Genomic DNA, 19094 nt, shown 5'->3' with positions numbered 1-19094 from the left:
TCACTCTAACCAAGACGGTCTCAGCAATTGACTTTTAACCTCAGCAGAAGGCCAGTGCATGCCTGGGCAGAGCCTCTTCCCAGTTCATTCCAGTTTCACAGCGTGGAGGTTTTGGATTTCTGATCCGGCAAGGATGTTCCACCCCATGACTTCTAGAGGATGTTTACGGAGATTAACCCATAGGTAAGGAAAAGAAACTGCCTCACCTAAAAACATAAGGACGTGGTGCGCCCTGCTGGACAAAGTGGCAATTGCAGCCCTAGTGGGGTTGTTTTGGTTTGGTTTGGTTTTTGGTTTTTGTTTTTAGGACAGCGACCTGCTCATTTTATAGCACTAGATTTCTTCTCTCCACAGTGTGGCACTGCTGTTCCCAATGTCATTTTTCAGCCAGCTTAGGTAGAAAGACTTGGGACAGAGATGGGGAAGCCCAGGGTGGGGGCAAAAGGGCTTAGGAAGCCGGAGAGGTTGAAAGCAAGCCAGTTCTTTCTGCCAGATAGATTGTCCCTGGCTCCTCAAATCAGATCCACTGCAGTAAGTAAAGGCATTCCCTAATCCAAGTAATTCATTTTGGATCATTTAACCTAGTGGTTCTCAAACCTGGCTGCTCACCAGAATCACCAGGAGGACACTTCTAAAGATACCAATTCCCAGGTTCAAGTTCACCCCAAGAAACTCTGATTCATAAATTTGAGGAGGGGCCCAGTCATCTGTCTTTAGAGAGTGCTCCTGAAGATCACTGGAGGTTCGACTACACAAGATTTGGAAGGGAAACAATAATTTGAGAGGAAGCAGTCCTTAAAGGGCTCTGCAAACAGGGCTTCTATTTTTCAACTCAATAACAGCAAATGCAGTGAGAATCTATTCTGTGCTAGTGAGTCCTCTAAGAAATAAGAACACAATTTATTGAGTAAGTTTATTTATGAGTAAGTAAACTCATCTATATCTTTTAGGAGCTTACTAAGTAGACCTCTGGTGTTTTCTCTTGCCCGTTTCTGGCAAAAACTCTGTGACACAACAGATTTGTAATTCCCTAGTACCAGACGTCCCTGTCTCCCTTTTATGTACCAATTATCCCAGTTAGGGAACAAGGGTGATCTGGCTATCGTTGGCATCATTCAGAACTGAATTTGAATCTTAATTTAACAAGTCAATCCACTACAAGACATTAAAAAAGTTACCTAGCCCTTCTGCCTTTATTTATAATAGGAATTAGTCATACCTGCCTCTGAAGTCTGTTATAAGATTCAAATGAGATCATTTAAAATCCTTAGCCATCTGCCTGGTACACGCTGTCATTTATTCATAGTAATAGTAGCCGGCTCCCTTGATCTCTAGAACTTAACTCAAGCACCTGTGTCATCTAATGACTCTCTGTGTTCACAGTTTTTCCACGTACCAATGGCCTGTTTTGAGAACAGCTGGCCTGCCCTCTCATCACTTGGGAAGAAAGTAAAGCAGGGAAAGCGTGCTTCCCTCCCCAGAGTTGGCATGGGTAGATACAATCAAGATACAATAACTATATTTATCCATCTTAATTCCCTTTCCCACACCCCCACCCCTGTAATGTTAGAATGATATAGTTGGAATTTACCTGAGCATGAGTTTTCAGACTCTGGTGAGCAATAGAATAATCAGGATCACATATAAAAAGTGTGGTTTCCGAGGCCACTCAGCAGGATTCTGATTAAGTGAACCCGGAGGGGGGCACAGGGTTCTCCACTTGAACCTCCAGCTCACACTTTGAGATCCAGGGCTTTAAGAACTATGTAGTCCCAGGTGATGGATATGAACAAAACTTAGCGTGGTGATCATTTCAATATATATATATATATGTATCAAATCAGCATGTGGTACATCTTATGCATATACAATGTTATATATCAAGTCTATTTCAGTAATAGACTGGGAGAGGGGAGGACAAAGAATTGTGGAGTCCCAGGGTAGCAAGCTGAAAAGTTCCCAGGGGTCAAGCAGATCATGCACATGGTTGAAGGGGCAGAATGTAAGGCAAAAAAGGTGTGATGCTTACCAAATAGAACTGGAAAGTATGTGTCTTTCTTTCCTTTTAGAAATTAAGTGATAATGGACAAACTGAAATAATTTTCTAGACAAATAAAATTTGTCTTTCAGCCCAGAAAGGTAAAAGGACTTGTTCAATGCTACTTAAGTAGTGGTAGAGGTGGGCCCAGAGCCTCACTTTCTGAATACCCTGGTCACCAGGCCATATAATTTCACAAGGGGACTCAATAGTCTCCTTCTTTGGCCCACTAAATCTCATACCCCGTGGGAGAAAAGGAAAAATAGCATCAGGAAAGTCCACCTGGGAGGATTACTCCAGCCTGGAATATGCCACCAAACAGAATTTTCTTCGAGAAAAGCAGTGAGAGGTCATGGAGGCCTTGCGCCGCGGCCCCGAGTGCCAAAGCTTTCCCAGACTACAGACCAATACTACCAATTATTTTGTGATAGATCTTAACACTCTTTAAATGTTTATTTTCAAAGCAACCCAAAACAGTTTGTATCCTTCTTGAGGGAACTATCCACCTGGTAATGGTGATCAATAGCAAAACTATCAGACTATATCCTTAAATATATCCCCAACATATCATTAAGGGGAAAAACCAAATTGCAATAAAAATGTAGACTGTGAGCAGTAGGGAAAAACACATATATACATACGTGTGTGTGTGTGTGTGTGTGTGTGTGTGTAGTGAAGGGACAGAAAAATGTTTAGAAGAATATCTTCCTCTTAACAGTAAATACCTCCAGAGAATGGGCCTGCAGAGAGGAGAGCATTCCCTTTTTATTTTGTGTATCTCTAAATTTTTAAAAAAACAATTAGAAAGTCTCAGTTTATACATCTCAAAAATCAAATACAGTCCCGCATCTGGCTCCTTGCTCAGCAGGGAACCCCGCTTCCCCCTCTGCCTGCTGCTTCCCCTGCTTGTGTTCACACTCTTGCTCTCTTTCTCTGGCAAATAAATAAATAAAATATTTTTTAAAAAATCAAATACAGGGGCGCCTGGGTGGCTCAGTGGGTTAAAGCCTCTGCCTTCGGCTCAGGTCATGATCTCAGGGTCCTGGGATCGAGTCCCACATCGGGCTCTCTGCTCAGCAGGGAGGCTGCTTCCTCCTCTCTGTGCCTGCCTCTCTGCCTACTTGTGATCTCTGTCTGTCAAATAAATAAATAAAATCTTTTTAAAAAAATCAAATACAGATAGTAGATAAATGGCAGTGATGACACCACAGTTTTTTAATCTCTCTAAATCCCCACATAGAAAGTGAGAGAGCAACAGAAAGCAAACCAAAAATCTGTGGACCACATTTTGCAAAGCTGGGTGACAGGGTATCTCCACGAATGCCAAGCAGGGGAGAGCGAATCAGCAACAGCCACACGTTTGCATAATTTCAGCATCTGTGCCAGAAAGCAACAAGACCTCTGACAGACCCCCCCAAACTGAAAAACCCCAAAACAGTCAAGGAAAGGAAGGCGAGTCAACTTGAGAACATGAGATTAAACTGAGAGTTTGGCCTAATCCTATTAGTGGCTGAGGGCATGGGGCCCCTGGTTCAAATCTGCATCTTAGAGCAATCTAACCCCTTAGCAACTCTTGACACTCACCAGCCCAGGGCTCCATTCCGGGATATGACCACACACTGAGAGAATCAAAATTCAGCAGAGCTGGGATAGCAGAATCAAGGAAAGAGAAGATCCAGATCACGTGGGGGAGGGAACAATGTTGGGAAGCTTCAGTCAGCAAGCTACCATCCATCTAAACTATACTTGTATCTCCTAAAATTTTAGGAAAACCAATAGCACATAAAAATAAACAACAGAGGAGCACCTGGGTCACTCAGTTCATTAAGTCTCTGATCTTGATTTCAGTTCATGTCCCGGTCTCAGGTCCCAGGTTTGTGAAATCAAGACCCCATCAGGCTCCACGCAAAGTGGGGGTTGTGCACAAGATTCTCTCTTCTTCTGTCCCTGCCCTTCCCCAGCTCACATGCCCGCACGCATATACTCTATTTGAAAATAAACAAACCAATCTTTAAAAAAATAAACAACAGAGGGGCACGTGGGTGGCTCAGTGGGTTAAAGCCTCTGCCTTCGGCTCAGGTCATGATCCCAGGGTCCTGGGATGGAGCCCCGCATCGGGCTCTCTGCTCAGCGGGGAGCCTGCTTCCTCCTCTCTCTCTCTCTGCCTGCCTCTCTGCCTACTTGTGATCTCTGTCTGTCAAATAAATAAATAAAATTTTTAAAAAAGCCCAGAAAAGTATCAAGGTTAAATCGATAAAAGAAGTCATTATCCTGAAAAGGAAAATAAGAAGCAGAATAACATTTCTACAGATAATCTAAGCACACCAGAAAGACTACCACTACTTTACTCTGCTTCAAAACAAACAGAAAGCCATTTACAAATAATACAAGACATAAAAGAATAGTAGAAACTGAAATAGAAAATTTCAGAAATAAAGTTAAAAAACTCAATGGAAGAATTAGAAAAAAAAGAGAAAATTCAGAAATAAAGATTAAATGATGAGGAACATCACAGCAAAAAGATAAATAAAAGGTGAAAAGGAGGGAAATTTAAAAACCAAAAAGAAATTGGGGCACTTGGGTGGCTCAGTCAGTTAAGTGTCTGACTCTTGATCTCAGCTCAGGTTTTGATCTCAGGCTCATGAGTTTGAGCCTGCATTGGGTTCATTAAAAAAAAAAAAATACAAGAGAAAGTGACAAATACCAAAGATAAAATAAGAACATCCAGTGTAGGGATAATGGGATATTGATACTCTTACCATTGGGAGAGATTCCAGCTATATTGGGAACATAAATGTTTAGAAATGTTTAACTTTTTAATTCAGCTTAAACTAAAATAGATTAAAAGTTCGTTCAGTGCTATTGAAGTTGTTTTGCTAATTAGAATTCAAACCCCCTTTTCTAGGAAAGTATCCTCTAGCTAGTTACAAAAATGAACATTCAGGGGAAGAGAGTGAAATGGGTCAGGATCCCTTACATCTTGGACTGATCCAGATTTTATGGGTCCTTATGCAACATGGCTCAGGTCATGATCCCATGCAATATGGGGAGCCCTCTTTAAGAAAAAGAATACCAAAAAATGCCTTATTTTTGTAGATTTTACAACAACATGGCAGTTCAAGGGGCCTTAATAAAGTGTGGGAAGTCTACCTCTGGCCATGCCTACTTCTAATACCAGAATAGGCTGTCCTCTAGCTTTTTTACTTTTTTTTTTTAAATACTTCATTTTTCCAGGGCCATTTCACAGCAAAATTACCAGCAAAGTACAGAGATTTTCCATCAACTTCTGTCCCCACACATCTACAGCCCCTCCCACTATCAACGTCTCTGGCCAGAGATTGTTATAATCAAGAACCTACACTGACACATTCAGATTTACTCTGGGGGTGGAACATTCTATAGATTTGCACAAATGTATAATGACACATATCTATTACCACAGTATCATGCAGAATAGTTTCACCATCCCCCAGATCCTCTGTGCTCCACCTGTTCATCCCTCCCCACCACTCCCTGGCAATCATTGCTATTAGTCTCCGTAGTTTTGCCTTTTACAGAATGTCTTTTAGAGCAGGTTGCTGTTGTCGACACAACATAGTTTGCCTTAATTTTTAACTTTATCCTTTTTTTTTTTTTTTTTTGGTGGGGGAAAAAACACCTAATTCAGTATTTACCATCTTAACTTTTTAAAAAAGATTTTATTTAGTTATTTGAGATAGAGAGAGTGAGCATGCGTGGGGGGCAAAGGGAGCAGAAAGCCCAGCGTGGGGCTGGTCTCTCCAGGACTACCCGGGATCATGACCTGAGCCAAAGGCAGATGCTCAACCAACTGAACCGCCCAGGAGCCCTCATCTTAACTATTTTTGAGGATCCAGTTCAGATCCAGTGTTAAGTATATTCACATTGTTGTGAAATAGATCTATTCTCTTTCCTCTTGCCCCAGACTACCTCCTTTTTTGTACTCTTTCTCTTAACAGCATCCTCATCATTCAGATTCAAAAATCTCAGCAATAACCAATAACCTCTGACGACTTCTATTTTACTTACTGACTCCAATCAGTTCCATCTGGTAAGTTCTGTTGATTGAGCCGGCCTCCAAGATGGTTCTCATCTCATCAGTCCCTTCCTTTCCAAGGTAATAATGGCAAGAGTTTTATAAGTGATTCTCTTATCTCTAGGATCTCTCACCAGAGACATTTTTAAAAGCAAATTAACAATTTTTAAAAGTTTTTAATTATGTTACTCCTTTGTTCAGAAAAAACTTCAGTGACTCCCCCTACAAAATAAAACATGGTGTCCTTAGCTTATCAAACCAGATTATGTTTAAGATGCTATACCTTATCTTTTTAGCCTCATCTCCAATAAGCATGGCACGATTTCAGGAGATTAGCAAGAAGAGCCATTTTCGATGTCCAAAGCAAAGAATGCCTCTCCAAAAAGACCGTGCCGTAACACTACTGTGACACTGATTTCATTAGTGCTCTCATTTCAAGAATGCCTTTCCTATCTCCGAACGATGTGAGAGTACACACCTTTGTGAAATCTCGGGCAATAAAAGTAAATTGTTCATGCTCCTTGAATGTTCATGCTCCTTGTATTATTTTTCTGTTGGAAATAATAGAAATATAACTCCTCTGGACAATCATGGAACCAAAGTCCTGAGAAAAACTCTGCAGGTCTGTCCACTGCTACCACCCCTGGCCAAGCCCCACCATCTCTCATCCGGACTACCACAGGAGCCTCCTAAATTGTTCTCCCTGCTTCTATTCTACACCCTTCTAATCCATCCTTCATACAAGGGCCAGAATACATTTTCCCATAGTATAAGCCATACATGATACTCCCCTAGCTTCCGGTTGTCCTTTCAATGAAATCCAAACACTCAGAAAGCTCTTTCTGATCTAGTTTGTGCTACCTCTTTGAACTTACCTTACACCAATCTCCCCCCTTCGCTTGCTGTACACCAGCCATGCAGGTATTCCTTGTGCTCTGCACACCTGCCTAGCTTGTTCCTGCCTTTGGCCCTTTATATTGACTCCTTCATTGGAATGCTCTTCCCTGAATCTAGGCCGGGTGGCTCCTTCTTATCTTTCAGGTTTCACCTCAAAAATGGCCTCCTCTGAAATGTCTTCTATGATCACACAACCTAAAAAGAAGTTTGGGGTGCCTGGGTGGCTCTGTTGGTTAAGCATCCAACTCTTGGTTTTGGCTCAGGTCATGATCTCAGGGTCCTGGAACCAAGTCCCAAGTAGGGCTCTGTGCTCAGGAGGGAGACTCCTTGAGATTCTCTCTCTCCCTCTGCCCTTCCCCCATCTATCATGTGCAATACACACACGTGCGTTCTCTCGCTCTCTCTCTCACTCTCAAATAAATAAATAAATAGATAGATCTCAATAAATAAATAAATAAATCTCAATGAATAAAAGGCCTGTGGTCATTTCCTATTAATTACCTTGTTTCATAGCACCTATAATCTGGAATTATTTTGTCATTTGTTCAGTATCTATCTCCTCTCCCACTTCTGTAAGTTCCAGGACATGAGTTGGTCTTTGTTTTCTTCACAGCTGCATTCCAGTCCCTAGGCAATTTCTAGCACAACACAGATGCTCATTATACGTATTGAATGAATGAATGAACTACCTTCAAGGAATCTGAAAGTGGTGTAGCCTGTTCTCTTCTTAAATACCTCCAGAGAAGATTCCACCATTTTCTGAAAAATGAATTCCAGCATCCAATAACTTTTCATTGTCATAAAGGTCCTCTTAATATCCAACCTAAATCCTTCCTAAGGCAATTGCTGTCTCTTCTCATTTGGTCCTCAACGGAATCATTAAATTGCCTTTTTATAGTCAGTAATAAATTTGTTATTGGCCTTCTTAACACTAGTGCTACTTCTCACACCTTCGAACACTGTTCTTTTCTGTCCTTGTCAGAGTTCTCTGTTTCAAGCTTCATTTGTGAGTCCAGCACTGAATGTAACTACTGCTGCTCAAACGTGCTAGGTACGAAACCTCAACTTAAAAAGAGCAGTCTGTACATCATCTCACTTCTTTCCTGATCTCTTTTTCTACAGGTTGTGCATGTGAATTCATAAGGACGCTTGGATGCTTGGACCTTCTCAAGAATCTGCAGGTACAAATGAGAAGTTGCAAAATAGCTAGAGTGTATAGATCCTAGGAAAGCTTCCTCAACATGGCTGGCCCACCTGTGCTTCAGCCACCCACACAAGGTGCAAGTCTGAATTTTTTTTTTTTAAAGATTTTCATTTATGTATTTGACAGACAGAGATCACAAGTAGGCAGAGAGGCAAGCAGAGAGAGAGAGGAGAAAGCAGGCTCCCCGCTGAGCAGAGAGCCCAATGTGGGGCTTGATCCCAGGACCCTGAGATCATGACCTGAGCTGAAGGCAGAGGCTCAACCCACTGAGCCACCTAGGTGCCCCATCAAGTCTGAAATTTTTAAAAGGGGGTGGCATCGGGCTTTCTGCTCAGCAGGGAGCCTGCTTCCCCCTGCCTCTCTGCCTACTTGTGATCTCTCTCTCGGTCAAATAAATTTTAAAAATCTTTAAAAACAAAACTATTTATTTATTTATTTATTTATTTTAAAAATCTCTTTGATAAACGACTACTTATTAAACAAGATAATAAGGGCCTCTCCCCCACAGAACAAGTTTAGGATATCTTTCCAAATGCATACCCCAAGAAGACTTCATCAAATTAATGAAAGACAGAAAGACAGAAAGACAACAAAGAAGGAAGGAAGGAAGGAGAGGAGGACAGGACTGATGTCAAAGAAGTCATTGCCTGTGTTCTCTTCTAGGCATTTTATGCTTTCAGCCTTATAGTTAGGTCTTTCATCCATTTTGAATTGATTTCTGGGTATGGCGTAAGAAAGTGCTCCAGTTTCATTCTTCTGCCTGTTGCTCTCCAGTTCTCCCAACACCATTTGTTTTTCCCATTGGACATTCTTTTTCCCATTGGATATTCTTTCCTGCTTTGTCAAAGATTAATTGACCATATAATTGTGGGTTCATTTCTAGGTTTTCAGTTCTTTTTTTTTTTTTTTAAGATTTTATTTATTTATTTGACAGAGAGAGTGAGAGAGCACAAGCAGGGAGAGGAGCAGAGGAAGAGGGAGAAGCAGCACCCCCCCCCCCCCGCCCCTCTCCTGAGCAGGGAGCCCAACGTGGGACTCGATCCAAGGACCCTGGGATCATGACCTGAGCTTAGCCATCTGAGCCACCCAGGCGCCCTGGGTTTTCAGTTCTGTTCCATTGATCTCTGTGTCTATTTTTGTGCCGGTATCATACTGTTTTGATGACTACAGCTTTGTAATAGGCTTGAAGTCGGGAATTGTGGTGCCCCCAGCTTTGTTCTTTTTCATGGTTGCTTTGGCTATTTGGTTTTTTTTGTTGTTCCATATAAATTTTAGGATTGTTTGTTCTAGCTCTGTGAAAAATTTTGGTGGTGTTTTAATAGGTGCATTAAATGTGTAGATTGCTTTGGGTAGTATACAACTTCTTTCTCTGTCTCCTCAGGCAAGGGAAACAAAATAAAAAAATAAACTATTGGGACCACATCAAAATGAAAAGCTTTGTTACGTGAAGGAAACAATCCGCAAACCTATGGAATGGGAGATGATATTTGCCAAAGACATATCTGATAAAGGATCAGTATCCAAAATATATAAAGAACTTACAAAACTCAACACCCAAAAAAGCCAAATAATTCAATTAAAAATGGGCAGAAGATAAGAATAGACATTTTTCCAACAGACACATGAAAAGATGCTCAACATCATTTATCATCAGGGGAATGCAAATCAAAACTACAATGAAAATCACTTCTTGGCCTTTTGGCTAAGATCAAGTGTAAAACTACAATGAGATATCACCTCACAGTTGTCAGAATGGTTAAAAGCAAAAACACAAGAAATAACAGGTATTGGTGAGGATGTGGAGAAAGGGGAACCATCTTGCACTGCTGATAAGAGTGCAAACTTGGGCAGTCACTCCGGAAAACAGTATGGAAATTCCTCGAAAAGTTAAAAATAAAACTACCCTGTGACTCAGCAATTACACTAGTAGGTATTTACCTGAAAGGACACAAAAATCCTCATTCAAAGGGGCACATGTTTAGAGCAGCATTATTTACAATAGCCAAATTATGGAAGCAGCCCAAGTGTCCATCGACTAATGAATGAATGGATAAAGAAGAGATGGTACATAAATATAATGGAATATTACTCAGCCATCAAAAAGAACGAAATCTTGCCATTTGCAATGTGGTTGGAGCTAGAGAGTGTTCTGCTAAGTGATATAAGTCAGTCAGAGAAATACAAATACTACGTATTTTCACTCATTTGGCATTTAAGAAAAAAGAAGAGGAATACAGGAGGCAAAAAAGACAGAGGCAACCAAGAAACAGACTCTTCACTACAAAAAACAAACCAGTGGTGATCAGAGGGGAGGTAGGGGTGGGTGGTGGGGGAGATGGGCAAAACAGGTCATAGAATTAAGGAGCACACTTGTTGTGATGAGCTCTAGGTGTTGTATGCAAGTGTTGAATCACTATATCATACCCCTGACATTAATCCTACAGGTGTTAACTGGAATTTAAATGAAAACTTAACAAAACAGGAAAGAAAAAGGAAATCAACTAATATAATTCATGTATTTTTTTTTATGATAAAGAAAGAGAACATGTTTCTTCACTAGATGGAGAGAATGTATAGGATAAAATTCAACATCCTTCATAACTCTTAAAAATCTCTTATAAAACTAGGAATAAGTGGGAACCTTCTCTGATAAAGCCTCTAAAAAAATTCCCCGTATCGGGGATCCATCACTGAGTGACAGATTACCCCAAACCTTAATGGCTTCACACAGTAACAAACATTTGTGTTCTCACACACTTTCTGTGGGTCAGAAATTAGGAGAGGTTTGGCTCTAGCTCAGAGTTTCTGAGGAAACCCCAAGATTACTGGTTAGTATGCAGGTGTCTGAAGGCAGGACAGGGGTTGGAGGAACCACTTCTGGGGTGGCTTACTCACAGAGCTGGAGAATTGATGGTGGATGCTGGCCGAAGGCTTCTCTGCTGCATTGACCCCACGGAAGGCTGCATCAGGATGCTTCCGACACAGCTTCTGGCTTCCAGAAAAAGAGCAAAGGGAAAACGCAGCATCTATTATCACCTAGTCTCAGAGGTCAAACCGCCATTTCCTGAGGATCCTATGACACAGGTCAGCCCTGTTCAGGGTTAGACAAAGATTGTTTGGGGGCAATCTTGGGGACGGGTTATCACAATGCCAAGCTGAGTATCTTAGTTTATGGTGAAACATTCAAATTATCCCTTTCAGTTTCATGAAGAATACAAAGGTTGCCACTACCACACTTCTATTCAGCATTGGACTAGAGGACTTAGCTGACACAGAAAAACAAGAAAAAGAAACAAAAGTTAAAAAGAGTCACTATTTTCAGATCCTATAGATGTGTCAACATAGAAAAAGGCAAAAAAAAAAAATATATATATATATATATCCCACAAAACACGGGAATTAAGGTGAATAATGGTTCAGGATACAAAGCCAATGCATAAAAATCAGCTGAATTTTTATGTATCAGCAACAATCAGTTAGAAAATGAAACTTTAAAAAATGATTTCAGTTACAGTGGCATAAAAAATATGAAGTACTTAGGGGTAAACCTAACAAAATACTTCTATGACCTTGATGGAAAATATTACGGAACTTCACTGAAAAACATTATAGAAGACCTGACTAAATGGAGGGCTTTATCATAGTTTTGGACTGGAAGACTCAGTGTTGAGAAAATGCCAGTTCTCCCCAAATTGATGTGCAGATCTGACAAATTCCAATCAAAATCCTGAAAGTATTTTGGGAGGAGGGAAGAACTGACAAGGCGATTCTAAAGAACTAGACGGAGGCACTTGCTATACAAAATATAAGGAATTATCATAAATTCCTAGTAATTAAAAAGGATCTTACTGATTTAGAGACAATGTAACTAATGAAATAAAATGGCCCGTGCATAAATGGAACCTTGGCTTATGATAGAGCTGATAGTAAAGAACCATGAAAAAGATGATAGCTTTTTTGATAAATGGTACTTGGTTACAGATGAAAAATAACTAAATAACTACCTTACCCCATACACAAAAATCCATTCTAAGCGATCCTGGAAGGTAATGTAAAGAGTAAACTATGACATTTTTAGAACACAACATCAAAGACTGTCTGTACAACTGATGGGTAGGAAAGGATTTCTTAAACAAGACACAAAGGCATACGTTAATAATAATAATAAATGTGTTCGAATCTCAGATGCCAACAATTCTACAATGCACCCTTATATTAAGAAGGGAAAAACATTGCTATTAAAATTGTAGGACAATGTTTTCTCACTACTTAGAATTCTTTAAGTTACACGATTATAAACTTATTTTTTAAGATTTTAAATGCATGCATAAGAAAGAAAATTTGAGGGAAATAAACTAGTCAAAATGTTCCTAAAATGTTTTCATATTCAGAGCCTGAGTTTTAAAAATAGTTTTTTTTTTTTTTTAAAGATTTTATTTATTTATTTGACAGAGAGAAATCACAAGTAGATGGAGAGACAGGCAGAGAGAGAGAGAGGGAAGCAGGCTCTCTGCCGAGCAGAGAGCCTGACGCGGGACCCGATCCCAGGACCCTGAGATCATGACCTGAGCCGAAGGCAGCGGCTTAAACCACTGAGCCACCCAGGCGCCCTAAAAATAGTTTTTGATTCCGTTCTTGACAGCTGTGTTTTCCACAGAGCAGCACCCTCTACCATCAGGAACCCTGGTGATGACTGCTGTTGCTGCTGCTGCTTCTTTTTTTTTTTTTCAATTGAGTATTTTGCTATGAGATTGGATATTTATTTAATAAGATCTGTTTTCAATGTGGACTTGTCTCTGTGATTAACTGTGGAGGGTTTGTCATGTGTCGGGCAGCCCTCTGGGCATGGAGCCTGCTGAAAATTCTCTCTCCCTTTCCCTCTGCCACTCCCCCCTCTCCCTCTTTCTCTCCCTCTCTAAAAAAAAAAATGTCTTGGCACCTGGGTGGCTCAGCGGGTTAAAGCTTAAAGCCTCTGCCTTCGGCTCAGGTCATGATCCCAGGATCCTGGGATGGAGCCCCGCATGGGGCTCTCTGCTCAGTGGGGAGCCTGCTTCCTCCTCTCTCTCTCTGCCTGCCTCTCTGCCTACTTGTGATCTCTGTCTGTCAAATACATAAATAAAATCTTAAAAAAAAATTAAATAAAAAAATTTTTTTAAAAAGTCTGTTCTTTGAGAGCTCAATGAATTGCTGTCGTCCAGTATGAGATCAGGAGTCACAACCAGGTCCCTGGAAGAGCAGGTAAGCACAATTAAATTGTGACTTGTTGCCTGGCTGGTGAGCATGGAAGACCCATCAATTTTAAGAGCTGCTGTGTTAGTTCCCTGTGGCTCCCATCACAAATGACCACAGCAGTGGGACTTCAAACATAGCTGGAAGCTAAAAGTCTGCAATCAGTTTCAGCAGGCCAAAAGCAGGTGTGGGCCGGGCCATGTTCCCTCCAGAGGCTCTAGGTGAGAGCCTATTTTCTTGCCTCTTCCATTTTCTACAGCTGCATTCCTTAGCTCATAGCCTCTTTCTCCCTCTCTAAAAGCCCACCTGCGAAACACCTTCAAATCTCCCTGTACTGCCACGTCCTATCACACCTTCTCCCTTCTGTCACTGCAATCAAACTTCCCTCTGCCTCTTCCTTATAAGGACACTGGCAATTACATTTGAGGGTCCTCCCATATAACCCAGGATAATCTCTCCATCTCAGAATCCTTCATTCAATCACGCTGGCAAAGTAACGTTAGTAATGTTAAGGTAAATGTCTCAGGTTCAGGGTTTCGGATGTGAATGTCTTTGGAGGACACTGTTCAACCTACCACAGATGGTAAATGTGAAAAAATATGCATCTGTGAATTGATGAGACACGATAATATCAATAATGGCTACTTTCCTTTTAGGGTGCTTGGCTGGTGCAGTTGTTTGAGCGTCAGACTCTCGGTTTCAGTTTAGGTCATAACCTCACGGTCGTGTGATCAAGCCCCACATCAGGCTATGTGCTTGGTGCGCAGAGTCAGCGTGAGATTCTCTCACTCTCCCTCTGCACCTCCCACTTGTCCTCTCTCTCTTTAAATAAGTAAGTAAATAAATAAATCCTTTTAAAAATAGCTAATCTGCTTTCATGTGCCAAGTACTGTTCTATGAACTTCACGTGTAATTACTTATTTGTTAAGTTCGACGCAAGAGCCTGCTTCTCCTCCCGGTGCCTGCCGTTCTGCCTACTTGTGCTCACTGTCTACCTCTCTGTCAAATAAATAAATAAAATCTTTTTTAAAAATTGTAAAAAAAAAATAAAATTAAGTTCTATTAATCAAAAGACACTATCAAGAAAGTGAGAAAACATACCACAAATTTGGAGCAGACATTTGCTATGCATACAGTTGACAAAAGCTGAATGTCCAGGGTATATAAAGAATTTATATACATCATTAATATAGGAAAGACAAATAATCTAATAGAAAAAGTAGGTGAAAGACTTAAATGTACCCAACATAAAGTGCCTGAAGGGGTGTGAAATGCTGGTTGCAGTGTAAATTGTAGCAACTGCTTTGGAACACAATTTAACATTATCTTGTAAAACAGATGTGCTAACCCTATGATCACAAATTCCACTTAAGGAATATACACTAAAGAAACTTTTGGGATACGTTACACTAAAGAAACTGTTGGGATACATTACATTAAAGAAACTGTTGGGATACATTACACTAAAGAAACTGTTGGGATACGTGTTCTCAAAAACATGTATAAGAATATTCACAGCACCACTGTTAAATACTAGCAAAAGGTCTGACACAACCCTAATACTACCAACAATAAAATGGATAAATCCATACAATTGAATACTCCATATGCCACTGTAAATAAATTCATTACAGCTACACATAACAGCAAGGATAATCTCAGGAATGTAATGTTAAATGAAAAAAAGCAAACTGCAGAAGCTTACGTATGGTACAATTTCACTAATATCGTTCAAAAAACCAAGCCAAACAGTATTGTTTAGGAATAAAATATGTGAACAGCAAAGGGATGCTTTAAAAAAATTAGTTTTCCCTATCAATTTTTCTTTCTCAGTCTTGGCATATGTCTTCCAATCTTGGCATTAAGTGGAAATGGCACAGTAAAGTAAAAAGGAGTGGATTAACCAGGATCCCTGGGTTACTGATTGCTTTCTGCCTATTTCTATATAAAGACTAGGAATTCTAAGTAGAGGTCATTTACTGTGAAAGAGGATCACTGCCAGAAGTCACATTATTCAGCATTAAACTGTCTCAGGCAGGTATCAACCTAAACCGGTTGCTGCTATACTTTTTGGTTGTACAAAAGCTTACGCTCAGCCTTGGCTCTTTCCACTCACTCGTACAGGTCTTCTGGACTCACTCAGTCATCTGTTTCAGGATGCATTTTGCTATTTTATACTTCTATCTCTACCATCAGCATTCTTCTTCTTTGAAAAAAAAAAATGCATTGAATGAATATATCTCAAAGACCCTGAGAAGCTCAGCTTGGCAGAGACACCATTTCTCCTCCGTCATTTCTCCTGTCATCCAAATTCTCAGGGAAGGAAACTTGACCGGCTTAGCTGGGTGATACCAGCTTATAACCATTTGTGTTACGGATGGTGGAGGTGGCTCTGTGGCACAAAGTCGCTCCTGAAGGTCCCCAACTGGAGGTAGAGTAGCCCATAAAAGCAGTCATTATGAGCTGGGTGGATGCTCAAAAAATGTTCTACGGAAGATGTTATTTATACTAATTCAATGAATACCCTCATATACATGTCCCAAAAAACATCGTTTGATTGCTTTCGTAGGACAAAAGTTGTAAAGGTGGAATTATTGGATCAAATGTATTAACGTGATTGAAATTTTATTTATTTACTGTTAATTATTTTGATTGAAATTTTAAATTCAGGGGCACCTGGGTGGCTCAGTGGGTTAAAGCCTCTGCCTTTGGCTCAGGTCATGATCTCAGGGTCCTGGGATTGAGCCCCACATCGGGCTCTCTGCTCCTCGGACAGCTGCTTCCTCCTCTCTCTTTGCCTGCCTCTCTGCCTACTTGTAGTCTCTGTCTGTCAAATAAATAAATAAAATCTTAAAAAAAAAAAAGAAATTTTAAATTCATATTATCAAATTGCACTGCAAAGCATTGGATTAATTCACACTCCTCAGTGTGTAAAGCGACCATTTGACAAAACACAATACTCTTGTCAATATTGGGCCTCATTTTTTTTTTTTTTTAGAGATTTTATTTATTTGAGAGAGAGAGTGAGTGGGAAGGAGAGGGAGAGAAAATCTGAAGTAGACTCCATGCTGAGCACAGAGCCCACTGTGGGGCTCAAGCCCACAACTGTGAGATCATGACCTGAGCCGAAACCAAGAGCAGACACTCAACTGACTAAACCACCCAGGTGCCCCAGGTCCCATTAAAAAAAAAAAAACAAAAACAAACAAACAAAAACCTTTGCCAGTTTGATAAATCAAGGTGGTATCTCATTGTTTTAATCTGTCTTTTCTCAAAACCAGCGAAGCTAAATTTTTTCATCTGCATTTTGGATTTTTTATTTCTTAACTTTTGAAGAGCTTACCCATATAAATAGGGCTGGTTTTTTTTTTTTTTCAATCCTAATAGTTTGTATAAGAGCAACATAGATGTTGAAAATATTTCTATTTCTATTAGTCTTTTTATTTTGTTTTTGAAGAGGTGTTTGTTTGCTTGTTTTTTGGATGCCTGGTTCAATCTAAAAAGGATACTGTTGCCTAAACATTGCCCTCAGATCAGTGTGTGTGTGTGTGTGTGTGTGTGTGTGTGTGTGTTAGAGAGGGAGAGAGAGAAAGAGAGATGGCAGGTAGGGGGAGCAGAGGGAGAGAGAGAATCTTAAGCAGGCTCCACAGCCAGCACGGAGTCCAACTTGGGGCTCTGTCTCATAACCCTGAGGTCATGCCCTGAGCCAAAATCAAGAGTCAGACACTTACTCAATGAAGCCAGCCAGGTGCTCCTGTGTGCAGATCAAATTTAAGAATAGATTTTTTTTTAATACTCTGGAAAACAATAGATTAAAATATTAATAATAAGTACTGAAAACTTAGTAAGCATGAAGTGTCAAGCATATATTCAACCACAGTGGCCTCCGTTGTGCTAAAGAGCTAATTCCATCCTCTTTCATTCACTTAACATGGATCCGTATTCACTTGCACAGGTCTTCTAGACTTGTCACTTGGATTTCTGCCACTGGCCCTAAATTGTCTCTGCCTCTAGTCTCATCTAGGCCATCTTCCATCATTGCCAAAAAATAATCCATCAGGTATACAAATTTTATGTCACACAGCTGCTCATCACCCTTTGGTGGCTTCTAGTTGCCTTCAGGATAAAATCCAAACTCCTCAGCACAAGGTCCTTCTCCACCCTCCACCCCCACTGCATTCTACCTAATTCTCCAGCCTTCCATCTCCATATCACCCACACTACAGCCACAGAGAGCTGCCCGCAGTTCTCCACAGGTACCCCAATGCTTCACAGATTCGTTATTCCTTCTGTGTGGAACGCCCTTCCTCCTTGTGACTATTGATGAACTCTTATTTATTTTTTGGATGCTCCCCCACTCTTTACATATGCTCAGAAGCCTATCTGCTCTCTCCGGTTTCTTGGTTTTTGTTTTTTTTGTTAAGATTTTATTTATGTATTTGACAGAGAGAGACACAGAGAGGAAATAGAAGCGGGGGAGAGGGAGAGGAAGAAGCAGGCTTCCTGTTGAGCAGGGAGCCCAACTCAGGGCTTGATCCCACAACCCAGAGATCATGACCTAAGCCAAAATCAAGAGTCGGATGCTTAACCAAGTGAGCCAGCCAGGCTCCCCCTCCTATTTCTTTAGGTACCCAGCCGTTATGCTTTCATAGCGTCTTCATGCATTTCTTTCCCTTACCACTTCTGAGTGTACTGATCTGTTTCTTCCGGACTGTCAATGTGGTGACAGACTTCTCTATTCATTTTAATTCATGGTCTTACCCAGGGCTTGAGACATCATAGACCATTAAGTTTTTGCCAATTAAATACAGAGACAAATGAACATTTCTAGGTTTTCTCAGGAAAAAGTACAACAAAGCAAATGCGACACTATCAAAGTTTTAAATAGGGATTAAAAAATAGAGCAGAGTGTTAGGACATTGATAATCATTTAAACGAATTTACCACTTAGGTGCCTGGGGGGCTCAGTTGGTTAAGCATCAGACTCTGGAGGGCACAGTAGGAAGTGGGTCGTCAAAGAGAATTTGTACTCTTTATGCATTTTGTCACGTTTACGTTTTTACAATGAGAATGCATTAATTTTTTTTTACAAAAGATAAGGGTATTAAATTTTCCCTTTGTGGGAAAAAATTCTGAGGTGGTGGTGGAGTGCATCAAGAAACTTGTTTTAAATTTACTCTTTTTTCACAAAAAAATCGCCCAAGCCTGTTCTACCTCCTAGAAGTTTTTTCTATCCCCTGGGAATTAATTCCCTAGTCAAGTTCACAGAAAGAACTTTGTTCCTATTGTTGTCAGGGAAGAAGTCAAGATTGAAATTCAGGAGTCATTACTCTTGACCTTCCTAGGATTTGACACTAGGTCTTAAAGACTTGGCTTCTTTCTCTTTCTTTCTTTCTTTCTTTCTTTCTTTCTTTCTTTCTTTCTTTCTTTCTTTCTTATTCTTAAAGATTTATTTGAGAGAGAGAGAGAACAAGGGGAGGTAGGCAGAGGAAGAGGGGAAGGAGACCCCCTGCTGAGCCAAGAAATGCCAGTCTCCATCCCAGGAATCCAAGATCATAACCTGAGCCTAAGTGGAGTCAGAGGCTTGAGCTCAAACCAAGAATCTGAGGCGTCAACCACTTAACCTTCACCGAGTGAGCCACCCAGGTGCCCCCAGCTGCTTCCTTTCTGAA

General features: G+C 40.6%; 1 long non-coding RNA gene across 1 annotated transcript in view; it reads right to left on the bottom strand.

Annotated features, from left to right (window-relative positions):
* Positions 1-18833, bottom strand: part of LOC131828545 (uncharacterized) — a 54671-nt gene extending 35838 nt beyond the window's left edge. Inside the window, exons 1-2 of the long non-coding RNA XR_009352492.1 lie at positions 17154-18833; positions 11089-11185 (exon numbers count right to left, since the gene is read on the bottom strand). This is a non-coding gene — a long non-coding RNA (uncharacterized LOC131828545). The remainder of the gene's footprint in view (positions 1-11088; positions 11186-17153) is intronic.
* Positions 18834-19094: the final 261 nt, after the last annotated feature.

This window comes from Mustela lutreola, chromosome 4 (genome assembly GCF_030435805.1).
Source record: "Mustela lutreola isolate mMusLut2 chromosome 4, mMusLut2.pri, whole genome shotgun sequence".
Lineage (NCBI taxonomy): Eukaryota > Metazoa > Chordata > Mammalia > Carnivora > Mustelidae > Mustela > Mustela lutreola.
The sequence above is the reverse complement of the archived record's forward strand: the minus strand, read 5'-3'. Positions and strand labels throughout refer to the sequence as shown.